This window comes from Sycon ciliatum, chromosome 4, assembly GCF_964019385.1.
Source record: "Sycon ciliatum chromosome 4, ocSycCili1.1, whole genome shotgun sequence".
NCBI classification, from domain to species: domain Eukaryota; kingdom Metazoa; phylum Porifera; class Calcarea; order Leucosolenida; family Sycettidae; genus Sycon; species Sycon ciliatum.
Genome location: NC_088646.1, coordinates 32,469,577 through 32,488,925, shown reverse-complemented (window position 1 = coordinate 32,488,925; position 19,349 = coordinate 32,469,577). Strand labels below are relative to the sequence as shown.

At 45.3% G+C, this 19,349-nt stretch overlaps 2 long non-coding RNA genes across 2 annotated transcripts; both read right to left on the bottom strand.

The window, feature by feature from the left end:
* Window positions 1-327: 327 nt before the first annotated feature.
* On the bottom strand, window positions 328-3,313 carry LOC135815709 (uncharacterized). Its single transcript, XR_010553320.1, has 2 exons — window positions 3,077-3,313; window positions 328-1,053 (listed from the first exon to the last, which is right to left on the bottom strand). It is a non-coding gene; the product is annotated as an uncharacterized LOC135815709 (long non-coding RNA).
* A 7,743-nt stretch (window positions 3,314-11,056) lies between these two features.
* Window positions 11,057-17,527, bottom strand: LOC135813701 (uncharacterized). The gene is made up of 2 exons (XR_010553094.1): window positions 17,240-17,527; window positions 11,057-11,651 (listed from the first exon to the last, which is right to left on the bottom strand). It is a non-coding gene; the product is annotated as an uncharacterized LOC135813701 (long non-coding RNA).
* Window positions 17,528-19,349: the final 1,822 nt, after the last annotated feature.

Below are 19,349 nucleotides of genomic sequence, written 5' to 3'. Positions count from 1 at the left end.
TAATGGACTCATCAATGCAGCACAGAGAAAATGAGGCAGGTGAATGTCCTAGGCTAGAGAGCATCAAATACAGGTATAGAATCATGCCTTGCAGATCTCGTTACGGCCCCTTCGATGCATGTCTGAACATTAGATGGCTGTGTAGCTTCAGTTATCTCAGAATATGTACTATTTATCCAGCAGCAACAACGTTGGTCACACAACTATTCACTATAATGAGTATGCGTTGGAACACTTTACCCCGAGTCATACTATAGCAGTGTATGCCATGCATGGGTTTACCTCACACACTGAATTTCATAATTTGACATCCAAATCACAGAAGAGTGGTGTTCCAAACTTTACGTAATTGCACTCCATGTCCTGCGAGCTACAGTAGAATACTTCAATAGAAAATTTCTTATAGCACGTTCTTAGAAACAAATCGTATAGGTTCGAGGCTGTCAACCCAGAAATTTGTGATTTCACAGCCATAGATGTTACCAGTCAGGTCACTGTATACAGTAGGTATGCAGAAGAAAATACTAGTAACTCTTTGTGGAAGAGCTGTGCCAAAATGTGTACAGTACAGTAAATTAATAAAAAATGAGAAAAGCAGTGACAAGGCTGTGCATGATGTAGATCTACTCGTACCAGTAAGTACAGTGCACCAGTGAAATTGTTGGTGTAGTACCGGTATACTACTATAATTATGGCATGGCCCATGCCACTACAATCTATTTGCAGTGGGCCGCAGTAGGCCAGTGCAACAGAAAGCATTTCAGAAGCTGTGTGCAATGTTAACATCTATGACATACAAGTAAACTGCCATATAGCACAATCGATTACTCTCAGCCCACATAAGTACAATGTAGGCCAATCAGTAGTATAGATACATAGAGCACACTCTACATCATACATAGTCGGCACCAAATCTATGTTGTCGATGTACTTTGCAATGATGACATGATGGCAAGCGTGCTTGATTCATCATAATATTGCCTTGTACTTGGTTGGAAGTTAGTTGTAAGTTCAGTGGTCGAGGTAAGCAGAGCTGCTCCAGCTTTCAGAATCCTGCATGAAAAAGGCAGAAAGCAAATGTAGGTATAATAGTAGCAAGCTGATGTAAAGAGCCTGTCTTTCAATGCAATAATTCTATCCACTGCATGGACAGACCTGGTGCTTCATTCACCTCTGTTTCTTGCTTTCTCAGAAAACCTACTTCCTCCTTCAGCCATCTAGCTCATGATATACATTAATTTTTCTTTATGCCTTTTCAGCCGTGGTCGACTTTCGCCCCTCCTGTTTGATTGGCAATTGCAGTCAACCTGGGGAATACTGACCCTCGATTGTGAATGAGAAAAGTGTCGCTATTCGCATTGTTGTTACTCGTGAGGTTGGAAGTATGCAATCAAATGTTCACTAGATCTGAAGATTGTGTCGTTATTTGCGAGTTGTTTTGTAAACCCGAGGTAGATTATTCACAAGGTTGATTGTACATGCTATGGGATGTACAATAACTAACCAAACAATAATGGTGTAACAATGATTTGAGTCCATATCCAATTGGATGAACCTAGAGTGCATGATCCATTCCAGAAAGGCGACTTCAGTGAGTCTTGAATTGTCAGCAGCATCATACTTCCATCGAGCTTTTTTTCTTTTTCGAAACGACCCTCTCTTTTCAATTCGAACGAAGGTCAACATACGATTATGGCAGGCATGCACGCACTGATCTTCACTGTATACATGTGCATGTATACTGTACTGTAGTCTGTGCAGTCAACTAGTCGTGTTCCACTTGGCTTACGGTAAGTATCACTACAAGTGCATAGTAGCCCCCCCCCCCACCCCGGGGAGTGCGCGTGAACGGCAACTGTGAACTGGTAAAAGAATTATTCGACACCTTCGTTCGTTTCGATGGAGAAGGTTCATCTGGCAAATTGAGGCCTTCGTTTCACTCCTAGCCCCAGGAGTGAAATTTTCACTCCTTGGCTGCCTGTTTGAGCCGTCCTTGTGGAAGGGTTGATTTATGCATGCCCGCATATACATGTAGACCTTATTCAATAAACGTCACAATCACGTGAACCAGGGTCCCGGGAACCAGGGAGCGGCAAGAGACCTGCACTCAGTGCACAGTGGACTCGGCGTGGGAACATAGGAGTAGAAAAATACCGGTATTTTACTACTCCCTTGTACGAACTGGGCCTTTCTTGCCACTCGTTTCACGTACGCGTGCCCCAGCTTACAACAAATCCCTGGAGGCGAGTCCAAAAATCACGTTATCGAATAAGGTCTATAGAAACACAGATCACGTAGAACTACCCCATCCGGGGTCACAACTCACAACGTTTTGGGTACTTAGGTCTCATGTCGTCTCCCCAGGTGCTATGAATCCCTGATGCACATGTATCTACATATACAATGTAATCGTAACTCTACCAATATTGCGGACGATGACCCTCCCCCCCCCCCCGGCAAACAGAAAGTCGCTATGTCCTGGCCGAGTTTATCTTTTAATTAAATGGTTTTCTCGGTTGGGATTTCATACCTGACAACCATCCCGATTTGGCCGGGACCGTCCCGATATCGAGGGCGGTAATAGGCACCCAAAAGTGCACTAGTTCCATGCCTCACCGCGAGCTTCTTTTGTATACATTTTCATGCCTAGGTATGTCATTGGATCTCAGGTTTGCAAAGGTTGGCAGGTATGGGATTTGTAGAGTGACCAGTTTTGACTATTGCCACCTGCTGTGCAGAAGTGTCATTCCTACATCCTGGCTGCAAACGTACCCCCCCCCCCCCCCCCCCCACACACACACCACCACCAACAATGTTCGATCCTATTTACAGGACCTCACTCTATATGAAAGTGTAGCAGAGGCACTGCCAAAGTATAAAAAACAGCAATTGAAATGCAAGCTGCATTGTGCATGCATGGAGGGCATGGGGAAGAGACTGAGAGGGTGAAAGTGAAGGAAATTTGTTCCGAAATCAAGAGAATCCGAGGAACCCTTGCTGCATTCTTCAGTTCGATAACGTCAGTGGGTGAATCTCAGATGTGTTGTGTGCCCAGACATACAAGTACAGCACTAACCTGAGCATGAGAGCTGCTTGTCATCATCGTGGTCAGGAAAACGAAAGGACGAACGAGGAAGATTGCTGACCATGCATGACGAACAACTGCATATCTAGACGACAGACGGCTTGCCAGAATCAGTCTGGTGTATCTTCAGGAATCTTCTTTCCTAATCGCATTCAGCAGTCAGCTTCGAGGTCAAGAACGCGATGATATTTTCAGAAGGAATAATTTTCAAAATTTTTAAATTTTGGAGAAGAAGCTTCCTTTCTAAAAAAAAGCGTTCCTTGCTTTCACGCAAGGAGGTAGGTGCCTTGCCGGACATGTCGTCGACAGCACAGTGTCGGCAGATCCACGTTTGTAGGCTGTATATTATCAAGAGTAGATAAACAAGAGTGTGCAACTCCGGATCTCTCCTGCACAATCTGCAGATATCCCGCGCCCACGGCGGAATTTTTTGTTTACGTCACCTTTTTTCAGAGAAACGCGGCTTTGCCGCAGAGCAGTGTGAGAGCACGTGCTGGGCACCGACCTTGCAGTGTAAAGCCCAGCCAAGTGCACGAGGGAAAACTCTCCAAAAGGCTCGCAGCGCGTGCGTCGTCGAAAAGATTACGTCAACAAAAAATTCCGCCGTGGGCCAACCCATGCGGAGTTGCACACTCTTGTTTATCTACTCTTGATATTATGTATCAGATTCCAACGACCAGGAGGCCCTAAGTAGTGGCTGCAAATGACCGATATCCGTCACTTGCAGCTCTGCATCAGAGACCTGTAGCTGGCCTGAAGAGTTGTAAAATTACTCCTTCGTAGCCGGGCGAGTCAGAGCGAGGGCGATTCACGGCTTGGTCAAAAAACTGTCGGCCTGGAACGTAAACGTCGATCTGCCGACGCAGTTCACCTGGTTCACACGCCTGACCTGGCATGCTGCCTTGCGTGAAAGGAACATTTTTTCCGAAAGCAAGCTTCTTCTCCAAAATTCGAAATTTCCTTCCAAAAATGCCGTCGTCCTTGACCTCGAAGCTGAATGTTGTTAGGATAGAAAATTAGCGAAGATGTAGCCGACCCATTCTGGCAAACCGTGTGCCCTCTGGATATGCAGTTGTTCGCCATGGTCAACAATCTTCTTCTCCTTCGTTCGTACTTTCACTTTCCTGACCACGAATACAAGCGGTACCCATGCTCAGGTTAGTGTTTATTTGTCTGTCTATGCACATACATGTATTACAATGTACTGTTCGTGCTGCAGGCACTGGCCGATCATGGAAATAGAGGAAGCAGCCAGCTTTCTTTGAATTCTCGTGCTTTCAACAAAAAATATGTACACATTTTCCTTGGCTCCTCTTTCCCACCGCCACCATGCATGCACAATCGAGCTTGCTTTAATGCCCTGCAGTGCAGAATTCTCCCACCACCGCAACTACCACCGCCGCCACCACTACCAGCAGCAGCAGCAGCAGCAGCACCACCACCACCACCACCACCACCACTGTGACCACCACCACCACCACACCACCACCACCACCACCACCACCACCACCACACTACCACCACCACCACCACCACCACACTACCATCACTATAGAAGCATTGTCGTGCACGGCACGTCTGCAAGAGAAAATAATAGTACGCCAGTGTGGAAATGCCCTGCAGTGCAGTATGCTCCCGCCACCACCACCACCACCACCACCACCACTATGGAAGCATTGTCACGCACTGTACATCGATCCACAAGAGAAAATATGCCAGTGACTTACTAGCACCTCCATGCTGCATGCGGACCTGGACACAGCACTGTTCCCTCTGCAGGAAAGGGGGCGGGGTGTATTTCATTGTCCCTGCTTGAAGTAATAATGACTACATGACAAGATGTCCAGCTAACTTTGCCAGTAACGAACGACCCTTGATCGGGCATGAGAAAAGTGTTGCTATTTGGGAGTTGGCGTCATTCACAGGGTTGAAAATATACGGCTATATTGTTACTAGGTCTGAAGATAGTCTCACTATCCGTGGGTTGTTATACCCGTGGTTGACTGCAGATACGTTTGGATTATTCTATGAGTATGTGAAGGGTATACGTTAAATATTTTCCCGAGGATATAGCATGAGGAAATTATGGGGAATGCAGTACATGTATAGAATGGTGCAATCCATTTCTCCCAGGGCACTTTCCCAAGACTCCTTCCAATATTCACTCTTGGCGCGACCCATGTGAACTGAGCGGGGTGTATCGTTGAATATACCCCTCTCAGAACGTCTACTGATTGGCTGAAATCGTCCAAATCATACCGTGCCATGGATCAATGCATGTCAGGGAGTCGTAGCACCCAAGGAAACAACACGAGATCATGATACCCAAAATGATGTACTGTAAAAGCGGAAATTTTCAGTGGTGTTTTATTTTCGGTAACTTCGGTGCCGACAATTTTTACCGAAAAAATGCACCGAAATTTTTCGGTACTACTTAGTAGTGCTAGCACCCTTACCTGGGAAGCGGGTATTACCGAAAATTTCCCTCCACCGAACCACCGATTTTGGAGAATTCCGAAAATATTACACCATCAAAAATGTCTGCTTTTACAGTACACAGATTGGATCCATGGAGATTCTACATGATCCGTGGTTTATGCAACTCGTGATCGCGGACTTGACCCACTGGCCCCAAGCATGGGTCAGTCAAGCGATGCTATATGCGAGCATGTATGTATCGCACTTGCCCCTAAGGCAGTAAGGGCAACTGTCACTGGCAGCCCGGGGTTGAACCCACATTATTAATTTTTGAAATTTTCTAGGGTGACACGAAAAGCTTCACGCACTGGGTGGTCACTCTCTATTCATGTATACCACTCTGCCAATAGTGCATAGAGCTCTCTTTTGAGCTACCCAGCTGGCCCTCGTTATGATTTAGGCTGAAAGTCTACCGTGCCGTCTCCCTTATTATTATTATTTATGCTATGACTCCATAATGCATATTATCAAGAGTACATAACCCCCCAGAGTGTGCAACGCCGATCCAGCTCTGCATAGGGTCTTGGTCGAGCGGAATCGGATCTTCTGATGTCATGCGTACACTCCACACCAGCTCAAGGCCGGTCTCGAGGCAGGGCACCATTGTTTTTGATCCAAGAGTACCCGCGACTCCCCGGGTTCCCCTCAGATGTGTACGGTATTATGACGCAAAGATCCGATTCCGCTCGACCAAGACCCTATACCTGTATACAGAGCTGGATCAGGCGTTGCACACTCTGGGGGGTTATGTACTCTTGATATTATGTACAGAAGAAAAAATCCCGGGGCTCCGTTGATGAAATTCTGTTTTGTCAAGTGGGCATTTTTGATTATTGTGAATGGCGTGTAGTGCCATAGTACAGTTCCTTTTGCTACGTAACGTTTGCACAAGTCACGTTTCAGCAATTGAACTAGGAAGATCTATGTCTCTGATCTTGTCATTTGGCCCGGCTGGTACTGTGCATTAACAACCATTGTCAGGCACCCTCGAAAGACCAACAGCGATGAGTTCATGACCCAAGCATTATTTGGGCCGTTAAGTTGACTAAACGGGAGTGTAGCAAGCTTTGATCGGCGTACTTCCTTCCGTACGTAGTGAAATGTTGTCTGAGCTGTATAGATTCTATCTCCTGCGGTTTAGTACAATAGTTCCACACCTAATACTGTACATTCGACGTCTCCAAGAAAAATCTCCATGGAGACTGGAAACTATAGCAGATCATAAATGACGCAGCAGCTCAGCTGATTCCCTAGCTCGTGTCTAGGTTCATGTACTTTGGTCAACGTGTTGTGGCAGACTCCATGTGCAAAGCTGCATACTCTTGGGGTTATTGATTCTTGCTTATAATTCATGCATAGATATGAACATCATAATAATTGAATGTTGGCAAGACCCAACAAGGTGTCCCTTAGATCAGATCTTCACAAAATGCACATACTGTAAGACATGTATATATAACGAGGAAGCAAATCTAACGTTTTAACGGATGACATTTCTTCGTTATAATAGATCCATTGAGGCCGTACTGCTTCATATATGCTGTGTGTGTATATGGCAGAATACTGCAAGATTGTTAACATATCTTCTCGTTAACCTATGAATTTTGGACAATCGTTAAATGTGCGACTCGTTATAATAACATGTCTTACAGTACATCTTGAAAAGCCGTATTTTGGTTTCACATACACGTCTCATTTCTATCACAGAGATCAGCAGCCATGGGCCATTGGTGGCAATACTGGTAGGAGTCGCCCGAGGCTTAGCCAATAATTTCCGTTCTATACCCAATATACATACCCGAACTGGGCACAAATCTATCCCATTTCTTGGTGCTGACCCCTTTGATGCGCCCCCGAATCCCTTAGCATTATTAGTACGTCCAATTCATTTCGTGATCAGCTCACCGCATGCTCAGTACTGTGTTGTAAAGTATGCAAATTTCCGACGCTTTTAAATTGCAGCCTCCCCAGGGCAAAAACACATCTCGGTCACATTGAAATTTCAGCCTGTACTGCTGATGCCTGTATGCACTGTCACGTTGAACCTTGCAAAACGAATTTTAGGCTACAAATGCCCAGTAAATAAAAGGGGAGAAGGCACTGAACGAAGCGTCAACCTACGAATACAACCTCAGTGCAACAACGTGCTCTTTCTCTTTCTGCTTGTGTAAGCAGAAAGAGCATGTTGTTACACTGAGGTTGTATTCGTAGGTTGACAGTTCGTTCAGTGCCTTCTCACCTTGGGTTACGTAATCTTGTTACCTTTTGCGTTTCCTCTAGTAAATAAAAGGGGGGTTGTCAAATGACAACCGCTCTATTCAGTTGCTATTCACTCCTGGCGCATGCGCTGGACGAAAAATTCTTTTATTAGTGATGTCGAAAAAGTATGCGGTTGTCAGTTGACAAACCTCCTTTTATTTACAATTTAGTTGCGTGATGTCCACCACTTTCCGAATTAAAAATGCACAGGCCGTTAATAGCCGAAAATAAAATATGCGCCGAATATGCAGTACCTTGCGCACTCTGTTAGAAGACATTAGGGCTACTGGGAATGAATGCCCAAGTAAAATGATGAAGTACAGTAATACAATACTATAGGGAGTGCATTTGCCATGAATGCACCAAGCCAACTCTCCTATACAAACAGTATAGTGTTTCTGCCAAAAATATGATTAGCTAAAGTTGCCTTTTTGCATTATTATGGTTGAACTTTTTTTTCCTGTAGCCTCGTTCCCATGCTGTGGATTTAATCACGAAATTTGTTAGCACGACGAAGAGGTTTTATGTGAGCTTACTGTTATTCTACCTGCACTTGCTTTTATCTTTTTTTGTGCAGGACTCTGAGAAGCTGGAGGGACCCCACAAACCTCAAGCATTGAGGATACAACTTTTAACCAAGAACCAGGCAACATGATGTGCATGTATCACGTTCGCTGTGATTGCATCGTTTCAGGGTACACTGACAACATACTAGTACTAGTAACTAGTCCTTGATTAGCAGCAGTGGCCTGAATTATTGCCTGGCCGCTATTCATATAATCCTTTGGTGCTTACTCATCGCCTTGTTCTGTCTCTAAAATGGCGTATGGGTGTTCCGAGGCTTGTAATATTTGCTCAAGCCGCGCATTGGCATTGGTGTATGTCGGTAAATGCCAGCCACTGCTGCCTAGCTCAACATGTTTTGTATGATGTAGAATGCGCTCTGTGTATCTACAATCGAGTGACCTGCTTGTGTGGGCCAACTGCAACTACACCAACAGTTGCACTAGTATGTGCACTGTGCTGGCACAGTGTATCATACTCAGTCTTGTCACTTCTTCTCCCACGTTTACTGTATTGTTTAATTCACTGTACACATCTTGCCCAGCTCCTCTAAGGCCACACAGAATTAGAATTAGTTTGTTGTTTTGGGCCACTACACTCAGCTGGTGTAAGGTTGGTCTGCTTCTCTTTTCCTTCTCTTTGACGTGTCCAGCCAATCATTCATGGCAAGCTTTGCATAACTTAGATCACTGTATATACAGTCACCTGGCTGGAAACGTCCATGCCTGCAAAATCGCATCTTTCTTGAGGGACCCCATTTTATAGAGTGGACGACATTCACTTTCCTGATAGACTCACCTCAGATGTTGGTATTGTACCCATCCCTGATTTGTACATGCACCACGTTTTTGGCAACTCCGAACAGTGAGAATGTCTGCTGTGGATAGTTCTCATGCTTTAAACTCATTCCTAAATTGAATGTAAACAAGTACAGTATAATACCACCAACATGTAGTTCATTACAAGTCGTCGATTATGATCCTTTGTTGAGACGAAAGCTTCGGGACCTGGGAGTACTTGTGACATACCCATATCATACTCTCTCAGGTTCTGAAGCTGTATGCTGTGTGCCAGGGGTTATGGCGATCGAGTGCATGTATGTTCGGATAAGGGCGTGGGAAACACTCATCTAAAACATACTCATTTCCTCATGCATACTTTCATTTCTCATTCTTTTTGGCACACACTCCAGCTCCTCGAAATTATCAAGGGATGCATGTTGATGACAGCCTGCTGCCATGCAGCCTGAGCAGTTCAGACAATCAATCATTCGGATAATCGGCATTCTATATTACTACAGTTGTAGTAGCTGTATTTCATGTACAGTACTACAGTAGAGTCGGGCGCCAAAGAACGTGTTGCCCAAGAATGTCCAGCCTGAAATGCTAAGAACGCCACCGCCTTAAGTTTAAAAGAATGGCGGTGTTGGTTTTCCGGCAGCTTTCGGGATACATAATAATATGATCCTAACATGATTGTTTCTAAGAACATGCTACAAGAGCGCAGCCGGATGGCTGAAAAATACGAACACCCAAGGCTAACCTCTTGGACACAACGTTCTTGGACGCTCGACTCTACTGTAGTATGGAAGAACGCTCTTCGGCAGGGATGTTACATGTTAGAAATCATGCGTACAAGATGCCTATTTAAGTCTGCTCTTCTTTTATGACAAGCTTTGGCATGCATGCAGCTCTTAAAATTAATCCCAAAGGTGGAGTGCAATGACATGTTTAATAAGTCCCAAAGGCGGAGTGCAATGACATGCATTTGGAACCGTGATCACTAAAATCCTGCGCTTAATTCTAAGATTTAGAACTATAAGTGATGTTGCACACCCAAGAACGTCGTTCCGAGGGCCTAGGTCGGGGCGTTCTTGGAAGAACATCATACTGGATTGTAGATAAACTACTGTATATAACCCGCATGTGTGTGATAACAAAAGCTGCGGTACAGTGCGGAGAAACTAGTATAACATACTAATATCACCAGTAGGTTTTCTAAACTTCTTGTTCTATACTGGAGAATATTCCAGCGAGTGAATCCAGAGCAAGTGCTATGGAAATGGACTAGCGAGAGCTCACAATAGCCAGACAGACCCACGAGTCCTTTCTTGAACCGAACAATAATCATCTATGGCATTCAACATGCAGTTTGGGAAGCCATGCAGTCCTGGGACAAATATCCAAATGCATTCTTGTCTCCAGACCAAACAACGATTGTTATCATACTTAACAATTTCCAACTCTACGACCACCATGCCAGCTCAAGCAGAAAGAAGCAAAGGAAGACGGAGATTTCTACTTGTGCAGCCATTCAGGGAGGAGCACGAAGGCTGTTTTAACATTACATGATTCGACTGTGCACGCACTTTCCAAAAGTGTACTTATCACATACCACGTGAACTCTTAGGCTGTTTGCAGTGCGATATACTTACATGTGCATGCCCTTGCCGCACATTCACACTCCAGTACAAAACATAATTATGCAAATATGTAATGCACATAATGTAACATTCTACGCTTGAAAGCAGATCAGCATTCGAACTTTTTCATTGCCTTCAGGCTGCAACAGCATATTGCAAGAGGGCACAATGGCCCAACCCAACATCTTCCCGTGAACACCATCGGCCATGGCAGTACAGACCATCTGACATCACTCACACCACCCACATAGAAGAGAAGCAATGTTGATACTTCATAGTTAACACGTTACAAATACTACTGAGAGTGCATATAGGCAGTACACCAGGTTCAGGATGCATTGATCCATTCTTCTGCTTCAACTACCTTAGCTGCTCATTTGATCTATGGCTATGCATGCTGTCATCAGCGAGCCACATCATTTCGAAAGACTGATGACGGAGAGATCATTGTGCGTGTGTAGTCACAATACTATCAGAGAAATACGTTTGGCTAATATAGGAATACTGTGGACAAAATCGTACACAATAACCTGCCTTGAAGCAAATCTCAGAAAGAAAGCGCTGTGCAGATGCATATCAGCCGCTTCAGATTCAGTCACTTCGTGAGATCCAATATTCTTCCAACTGTACTGTTCAGCCTTCGGTGATCCACAGAGACAGACAAACAATCTGTTCCGTCCTTCCACATGAGAAACAGAGAGGGAACATGTTCCAGTTCATTCCAGTATGAAGGTGGCGGAAACAGGCAATGAAAGTCATCGTTGGGCCAACATGACCAGCCTTCAGATATGAGTTCTCAGAGACCTTCGCTCATCATAATGGTATTCACCCTTGGCTACAATCCTGCAAAACACGTGAAGAGATTGCAGCAAAACAAACTGAATGTTATAAAGAAGCAATTTAGGAAAACTATGCCTATCGTATTTGTAGTACAGTGAAGCTAAGATACAACACCCAGCAGGCAGGCAAACTTGATAATATCCGATGAATTAGCATGCCTGGTCATGGCACACCGGGTACAAAATATGCAACCAGCATAACGTTTCCACCAGTATTGATAATCTATCGTAACGTTATTATCAAACTACATAACTGCTAAGAATGTGCAACTACTAACATAAGGTACGATCGGCTTCGAAATCCAATGATTATGAGCAAGCGCGCATATATTTCTACATGTGCCATGTAGATAGAGTGTTTCATCAGGTTCAGTAGGCATGGATCCACAGTTCATTGTTCTGCTTCAACTACCGTAGCTGTGATGTACAAGTTTTGATCTCTGGCTATGCATGATGGTATTAGTGAGCCCAATGGCCTACAAAAGCCGAAGTGATGAAACTTTCTGCCGTGGGCAGAGGGATCATCGAGTTGCCCACTCTTGGTTATGTACTCATGCCATGACCAACTATCAGTGCACAAGTCCTGCTACGCCCTCACTATGATCCATTGCAACAATATCACCAGGCACATGCATGCTACTGCACCCATTAAACCAAGAGTCGCAAATAGGAAAATCTTTGCTGTGAACCACAGCTATAAGAGTCCAGTTTTGTGGGAAAGTTGCACTGCACGATGCACAATACCACATTGAGCGAAATTCTTTTTTTTCACATAGCGTGAAGTGTCTCTCGAGAAATGCAATGCACAATGCATAGCACATCGCAGAAAAATCTTGTATTGCACCTGCAGTCTAAAACTACTTGCCAGCCAGAGCTCTTGAGTCACATGCACCAGCATGCAGGAAGTGATGCCCATCACGTGTCACCCAACCTTGAAGTGGAGCTGGACTCAATTTCCCGTGATACGACCTGTGATGGAGCTGGAACAACCAGCGATGCAAGTTGGCAGTCCAATTATTTGAAACTGGCCCGCTATGTTGCTGAGAACGTACTCAAGGCAACATTTGAGAAATTACCTTTCGAAAAAATGTTCGGTACAAACCTGGCCGGATATTGTTTAAACTTTACGGTCTGTGTGAAGAAAGCAACTATTTTATTGCATAGACTAAAGCTATCCAGCTTTATCGATAATTTTCACGAAATGAAAGAAGGACCCTCCTCCACCCACCCACCCACCACCCCTCCCCCCCCCCCCCGATTGATGTCTGTAATATCAGTATTTTTTCGAAATGAAACTCCCCTTGACCCACCCACCAACGAAACTTTTTCTCTTCGTGTAAAAGATCGACAATTATGGACCCGGCATTATCGATAATTTTCACGAAATGAAAAGTTTAGTGATGAGTAACTTGTGACCGTCCCCCACCCCCACCTACTCACCCCTCAACGAAAAATAGCTGGAATGGACTAGTGTTTCAGCTATCAATATTTTTCATTACGAAACCCTTCTTGACCCACCCGCCCATGAACGATTTTTTTCTCGTTTCTTGTTAAAGATAGATAATTATGGATGGCCCTATATAAACGTGCCAGGTTCGAATGAATGGACCGTAGAAGATTGTTTGTGATATCACACGATCAGAACAGGTGACAACCAACACTACATGGCTGTATACTTGATGTGCTGCATTTACTGGGTGCAACGCAGGGAGTTGTAGCATCTAGGTAGATGGCACAGGCGACTGTAAAGCTAAATGACATGGGGTTCGACCCAGGGGTTCCTGTTTCAGCCACCCCTGGGGCACCATTGGGCAGATCTATACACGCTCGTACATGGCATTGCTAATCTGGGCCGTTCTCAGGGTCAGTAGGTCAAGGCCGTGATTGCACAGATCACGGAGAACCTCCAAATCCTGACCCAAAATTCTATAAAGTATTGTGTAGTCTCCCTACAGTGTAGGTGCTATGACTCCCTGGCGCGATGTACCTGCTGGTAAATAGACAAATTGCAACCAGGCCATAATTTGGATAGAGCAGACGATCCTGTCCTGGACCCTGTTCCACATTCAAAGTATCTAGACTCATTATAGTGAGGTAGGAATATTGTGGTACTGACTCCGATTTTCATGCGCTAAGAAATTATCAAGTATATGTAACTGTAAGTGATAATCACTCAAAGTACGAAGCTAACAGTAATATTCACTGGTTAGAGGGAAATGCACAAACGGGAAAGGTCTGAAGAAAAAATTGACTGTCATCACCAGGATTCGAACCAGGGACCTTCGCTTGAGGCCAGCGATGCTCTAATCACTGAGCTAAGGTGTAGCCGTCATCCCAGCCGAGATCGTTCAACATTTTCTTCAGACTTCGTAACGCACACTAACAGCATCAGCTAATGGTATATGTACTCTTTTTCGATTGTACATGCAAGCTCTACCTTGTGATGTTGAGCTCTCTTCGTTTGGTGGGGGTACTCCGATCGTCTAATGTGAACCACAGTCCACCTACAATTCTACATTTGCAACGTTGTCCAATGTGCATCGGCACTCATTGTACATAACTGTTACAGCAGAGTGTAGATTATCCGCACCCCTCGGGCGCACGCTTTCTCCAGGGGGTTCGGATGGGGAAAAATTCTGATAAGGGAGCAGTCACACATCCATCTAAGACTTGCACATTCCTTCACGTTTCCATCATTTCTCACATTCTCTTCACAGGAACTAGACACACTCTAGCTCCTCAATATGACACCACGGTGATACATTGTTGCTCCAACCTGTTGCAAACTATCTTGTGCACCGCTTGAATGGTGCTTGGGGTTGGGGAAAATGAGCAGAAGCTCATTTTCGTCCCTTCAATTCAATGGAAACTGGCATTTCGAATAAGGGAGCATCTCATAAGTTCGCATTTTGTTTCTAAACGTAACGCATTTCGAAACGGGGGTAGGGGGGTAGCGGCCATTTCGAATAGAAAAATGACTGTTCGCACATTTTCTGGAACTGTACAATCTACTGTACTAGTGCTAGATCCCTGCAGCAAATGAGTGTGTTTACCTGGAGATCAACCTGTGTTTGCAGATCAGCTAACCCTTGTACTGCATGCATGCAGGCTACTCAGAGGTGTCAAATGTCACACCAGCCTGATCAAACCGTGTACCTGGCCAGCGTTTACAAATTACAGCAGTACAGTTGTTGTGGAGGAACTATGCTTATTTGCGTGTACATGTCATTGATTGTACTTTGTACTCAGTAAATGCAGTACTACTGTATGCCATTCACGACCGCTCTAGCAAAACATTCATGTTCATGTACATGTACATGTACAATCATGTACATAAGCATACCATAGCATGGGGCATGGATGTGTACAGTAGATAAACACAGAAAATGTGCGATAAAACTTTCGAATAGAGGGGGGAGGTAGGGGGGTAAAGTCTATTCGAAATGCGTTACGTTTGCAAAATAAATGCGAACTTATGAGATGCTCCCTAAGTGATTGTTCGGATTATCGGCATTCTCCTGTACCATAAAGTCGCGGATAAAAGCCGGGCTTATAAGCACATGAGCCGCTTTCTGCATCAGGCTTTAATGCAAACCAGGCTTGTATGCAAACCATGCTTATGCACCACTGATATTTTTGCCAGACTTGTATTCCAGGCTTCTACGCGCGACAAGCGTAGATCAACCACTGACTACCAGTATGGCGGCAGTTTTACTATGCACCGTACATAGCGCATGCACTCTTGACCCACCCGATCCGCGCTTGCATAGAAGCCAGGCTTCTACGCGCGACAGGCTTATATGCATTTAACCCGTTTGATTTTCAGGCTTCTATCTGCGATGTGCTTGTATGCAAACCCGGCTTTTATCCGCGACTTTACGGTATTCATATTCACGCTTTCGGTACAGTCTGGAACAGGAGATCCTAGTTCGACTCAGACTGCCCTTTCCATAATACGTTTCCCATGTACTCGCAGTTCTTTTATCGGAACATCTTTTCTTCCCAACCTCAAATCCTGTGCAACACCGGTTGGCTTTCCTCAGTTTCCTGAGTGGTGTTACCTCTCAATAGAAGCATGAGTGGCCATTCAATATACCGGTATAGTAAAACATGTCCATAATTATCGGAGAAAGGATCGGATGTGGCTAAATAATTTGAAACTGTTCACCTCTCCTCACTGCGCTCTTGGCCCACATTTACCACACCATAGCGAGGAAGTTCGTTCTTGGATAGATGCTCTACATCCTCCAGACATCTATCCAAGAACAAACTTCCTCGCTATGGTGTGGTGAATGTGAGCCAAGAGTGCAGTGGTGGACAGTTGCAAATAATTTTACTACAATGTGCTAAGCAGAACAGAGGTACTCGCACCTGGGTGGAAACTATTCTGAATTTTGAATGCCAGGGAAGGCTGAAGGATACCCATGAAACCACTGCCAAAGCAAACACGAATTTGAAAAGCAGTGCATGCATGGTGGCAGTGGCGGATCCAGGGGGGGGCCCAGGGGGCCTGGGCCCCCCCTTTGAAAATTTCGACCTTGGTCTAGGATAACAGTAGACTGTAGAATGAGCGCTCGAAATGACTTGGCGTATCAAGTGGGTCACGCGTGCTGGGTATTTTTATACGTGTCCGGGGTCACGCACTAGCATTGTAGTCAGCGCGCTGTGTACAACTACTGTACGCACTGCGACCTGTAGACACGGCCGCACTTCAAACATGTGAAAAACGTGCCAAAAATGCAGGGCCTGGTACTTTTTTTTATTATGCATAGCGCAGTGATCGCGTTGGGCTGAAGTCCTGTATGGTGCACGGTGCTGTCGACTTCGTCCTTCCTTTTTTCTTTTCCACTTGTCAGAAACTAAACGCTCTCTAGCTAGCTCTCTACTTCGCTTGTAGCCAACGGGTTACCTTCAGATATGCGATGAAGAGGAAAGCGTCTGACATCAGGTCGTTCTTCAGTGGACCGGTACTGGCGGTAGATAAGAGAGCTCGCGTTGAAGAGCCGTCCAAAGGTCCGTCGCGGCCGCTGTCGATCGAGTGGAAATGTTCCAGTGCAGTTTGAAAATGTCGTGAGAATGGAATAAAACTAGGGACCGGCGGATTCTGCTCGAAAAGGTGGCATATTCTGCTCGAAAAGCAGTGAAATTGGCAGAACCATACAAACCTTATGGCGGGCAATTCCTCGAATTCTGCTCCATTTTTTTATCCACATACCAAACATGCATGAAACCAGAAAAAGTACCGAATTCTGCCAATTTTTCTGCCGGCAGAATCCGCCGGACCCTAAAATACAACAGCTCTTCACAACTTCAGGACTTTGTTGTTGTTGTATTAATTTTTGTTGTTTTGTTTTGGGGGGGGGGGGGGGGCGGCGGATACCTTGGGCCCCCTCTTCGGCCAAGTCCTGGATCCGCCACTGTGGTGGCGGTGGGAAAAAGCAGCCAAGGAAAGTGTGTACATATTTTTGTTGAAAGCACGAGAATTCAAAGAAAGCTGGCTGCTTCCTCTATTTCCATGATCGGCCAGTGCCTGCAGCACGAACAGTACATTGTATTACATGTATGTGCATAGACAGACAAATAAACACTAACCTGAGCATGGGTACCGCTTGTATTCGTGGTCAGGAAAGTGAAAGTACGAACGAAGGAGAAGAAGATTGTTGACCATGGCGAACAACTGCATATCCAGAGGGCACACGGCTTGCCAGAATGGGTCGGCTACATCTTCGCTAATTTTCTATCCTAACAACATTCAGCTTCGAGGTCAAGGACGACGGCATTTTTGGAAGGAAATTTCGAATTTTGGAGAAGAAGCTTGCTTTCGGAAAAATGTTCCTTTCACGCAAGGCAGCATGCCAGGTCAGGCGTGTGAACCAGGTGAACTGTGTCAGCAGATCGACGTTTACGTTCCAGGCCGACAGTTTTTTGACCAAGCCGTGAATCGCCCTCGCTCTGACTCGCCCGGCTACGAGGAGTAATTTTACAACTCTTCAGGCCAGCTACAGGTCTCTGATGCAGAGCTGCAAGTGACGGATATCGGTCATTTGCAGCCACTACTTTGGGCCTCCTGGTCGTCGCAATCTGATACATAATATACCTCCAGACCCGGCAGACGTTTTGATCATCCCGGCCTGGTGGTGAGATTTTGGACCCGGGAGTACTAAAAAGCTGCTCGCATCCCAGGGTGCTCAGTTTCGCTCTACCCGCGCGAGTAGCTTAGGGGTCCAGGTAACGGGCTCTCTTTCGCGGCCTGCCGAGCATAATATACCTCCTATGATTGTCTACTTCACCACCGACCACCGGACTTGAAACGGAGCTTGGGTGGCAAAAAAAGAAGACTGCACTGGAAAGAAACAGTGTTTTTCGAAAGAAGTTCCATTTTGCATACTGTAGTTTGAGAATACCAAAGGGCTGCTCGCGATCGGATGTTCCCACACCTGGATCGTCTTTGAGTTGTTATCGTTTTCCCTACGATGGAGAACGACGGAACCAGTGGATGACGGACACACGACTCGAGAACTTCGCTCCTTATGCAAATACTTCGAAGTACACGAATATTGTTCCATCACTTCGTTGGCGAAGAGAAAAGTCATGATCATCCCTGTCACCCCAGTACGTATCGAATTAACTAACTAACTTGTTCAGCTCATTTGTGGCAGCACCAGTAAAGGCGGAAACACGAAGATGATTCCGAACACTATCAACTTACTTAGTTTGTTGGGGTGCAAGGTATAGCTGGAGTTTGATGATTGATAGTGCTGATGCTGATGGTAATGACTAATGTACCCAGCTCTATTATGCACGTGCCTCTACATGACTGGTGGTGCTAGCTATAGTCTAGTACTGGCCCTGGGTGCAACTCCGGCATTATCTCTTCCATGCGAGTGTGTATGCTTCATGTTCTGCACAATGTGTATTTCCTTTGTCATGGATAACATAACACCGGTACTCTGATCGACCTACTTGCGCAATCTTCTTCTGCTTCCCACTTGGTTGCTGCGCTGTGCAGTTCTTCATCTGCTGCGGCACATACTAGTATACCTCATCTTCTGTCTTTCTGGACAATTAGGTACATGTATTCAGCTTCTTGATCTTCTTGTGGTGAGGATCATCTTGATCTTACTTCTTGTGTAACTCTTGCAAAGGCAGTAATGGAGGACACTCTACCGGTAATCAGCAACTGCTTATGGAGAATGCCAGGTCGAGGGACGACCAGGAAAAAACAATTGCTGTATTGGATGTGCATTCATCAGCGTGTTTTAGGATCAGGACAACTAAGTTCGCCACAACACCAACTTTTTGGCTACATAGGACCAATGATGATGATGGCCGTGTTTGACTTTGTCAGCTTTCGTGCTACCAGCCACCGCATGTCAACATTGTCATACTCGTACTGATAAGGAAGAAAAACCCACACACGCACGCACACACACACACACATGGATACACTGACAGGCATGCAAAGCAAGAGAGACAGAGAGAGAGTCAGGCAGCGAAAGAGAAGTGAGACTACTTGTAGGTTATGGGCACGGTGCTCCAATTTCTGCCCAGCTGAAGTAAAATCCATGTACACTATTTTCGTGTAGTGTTCATTGACGGTGCCAGCCACTGGTGAGTGACCCAGTGGTGTAGGTGTTGACATTCAGCACACATCACATTTCAGTCTCCAACGGTAAATTCAGTCAAAACAACACTGCACTGC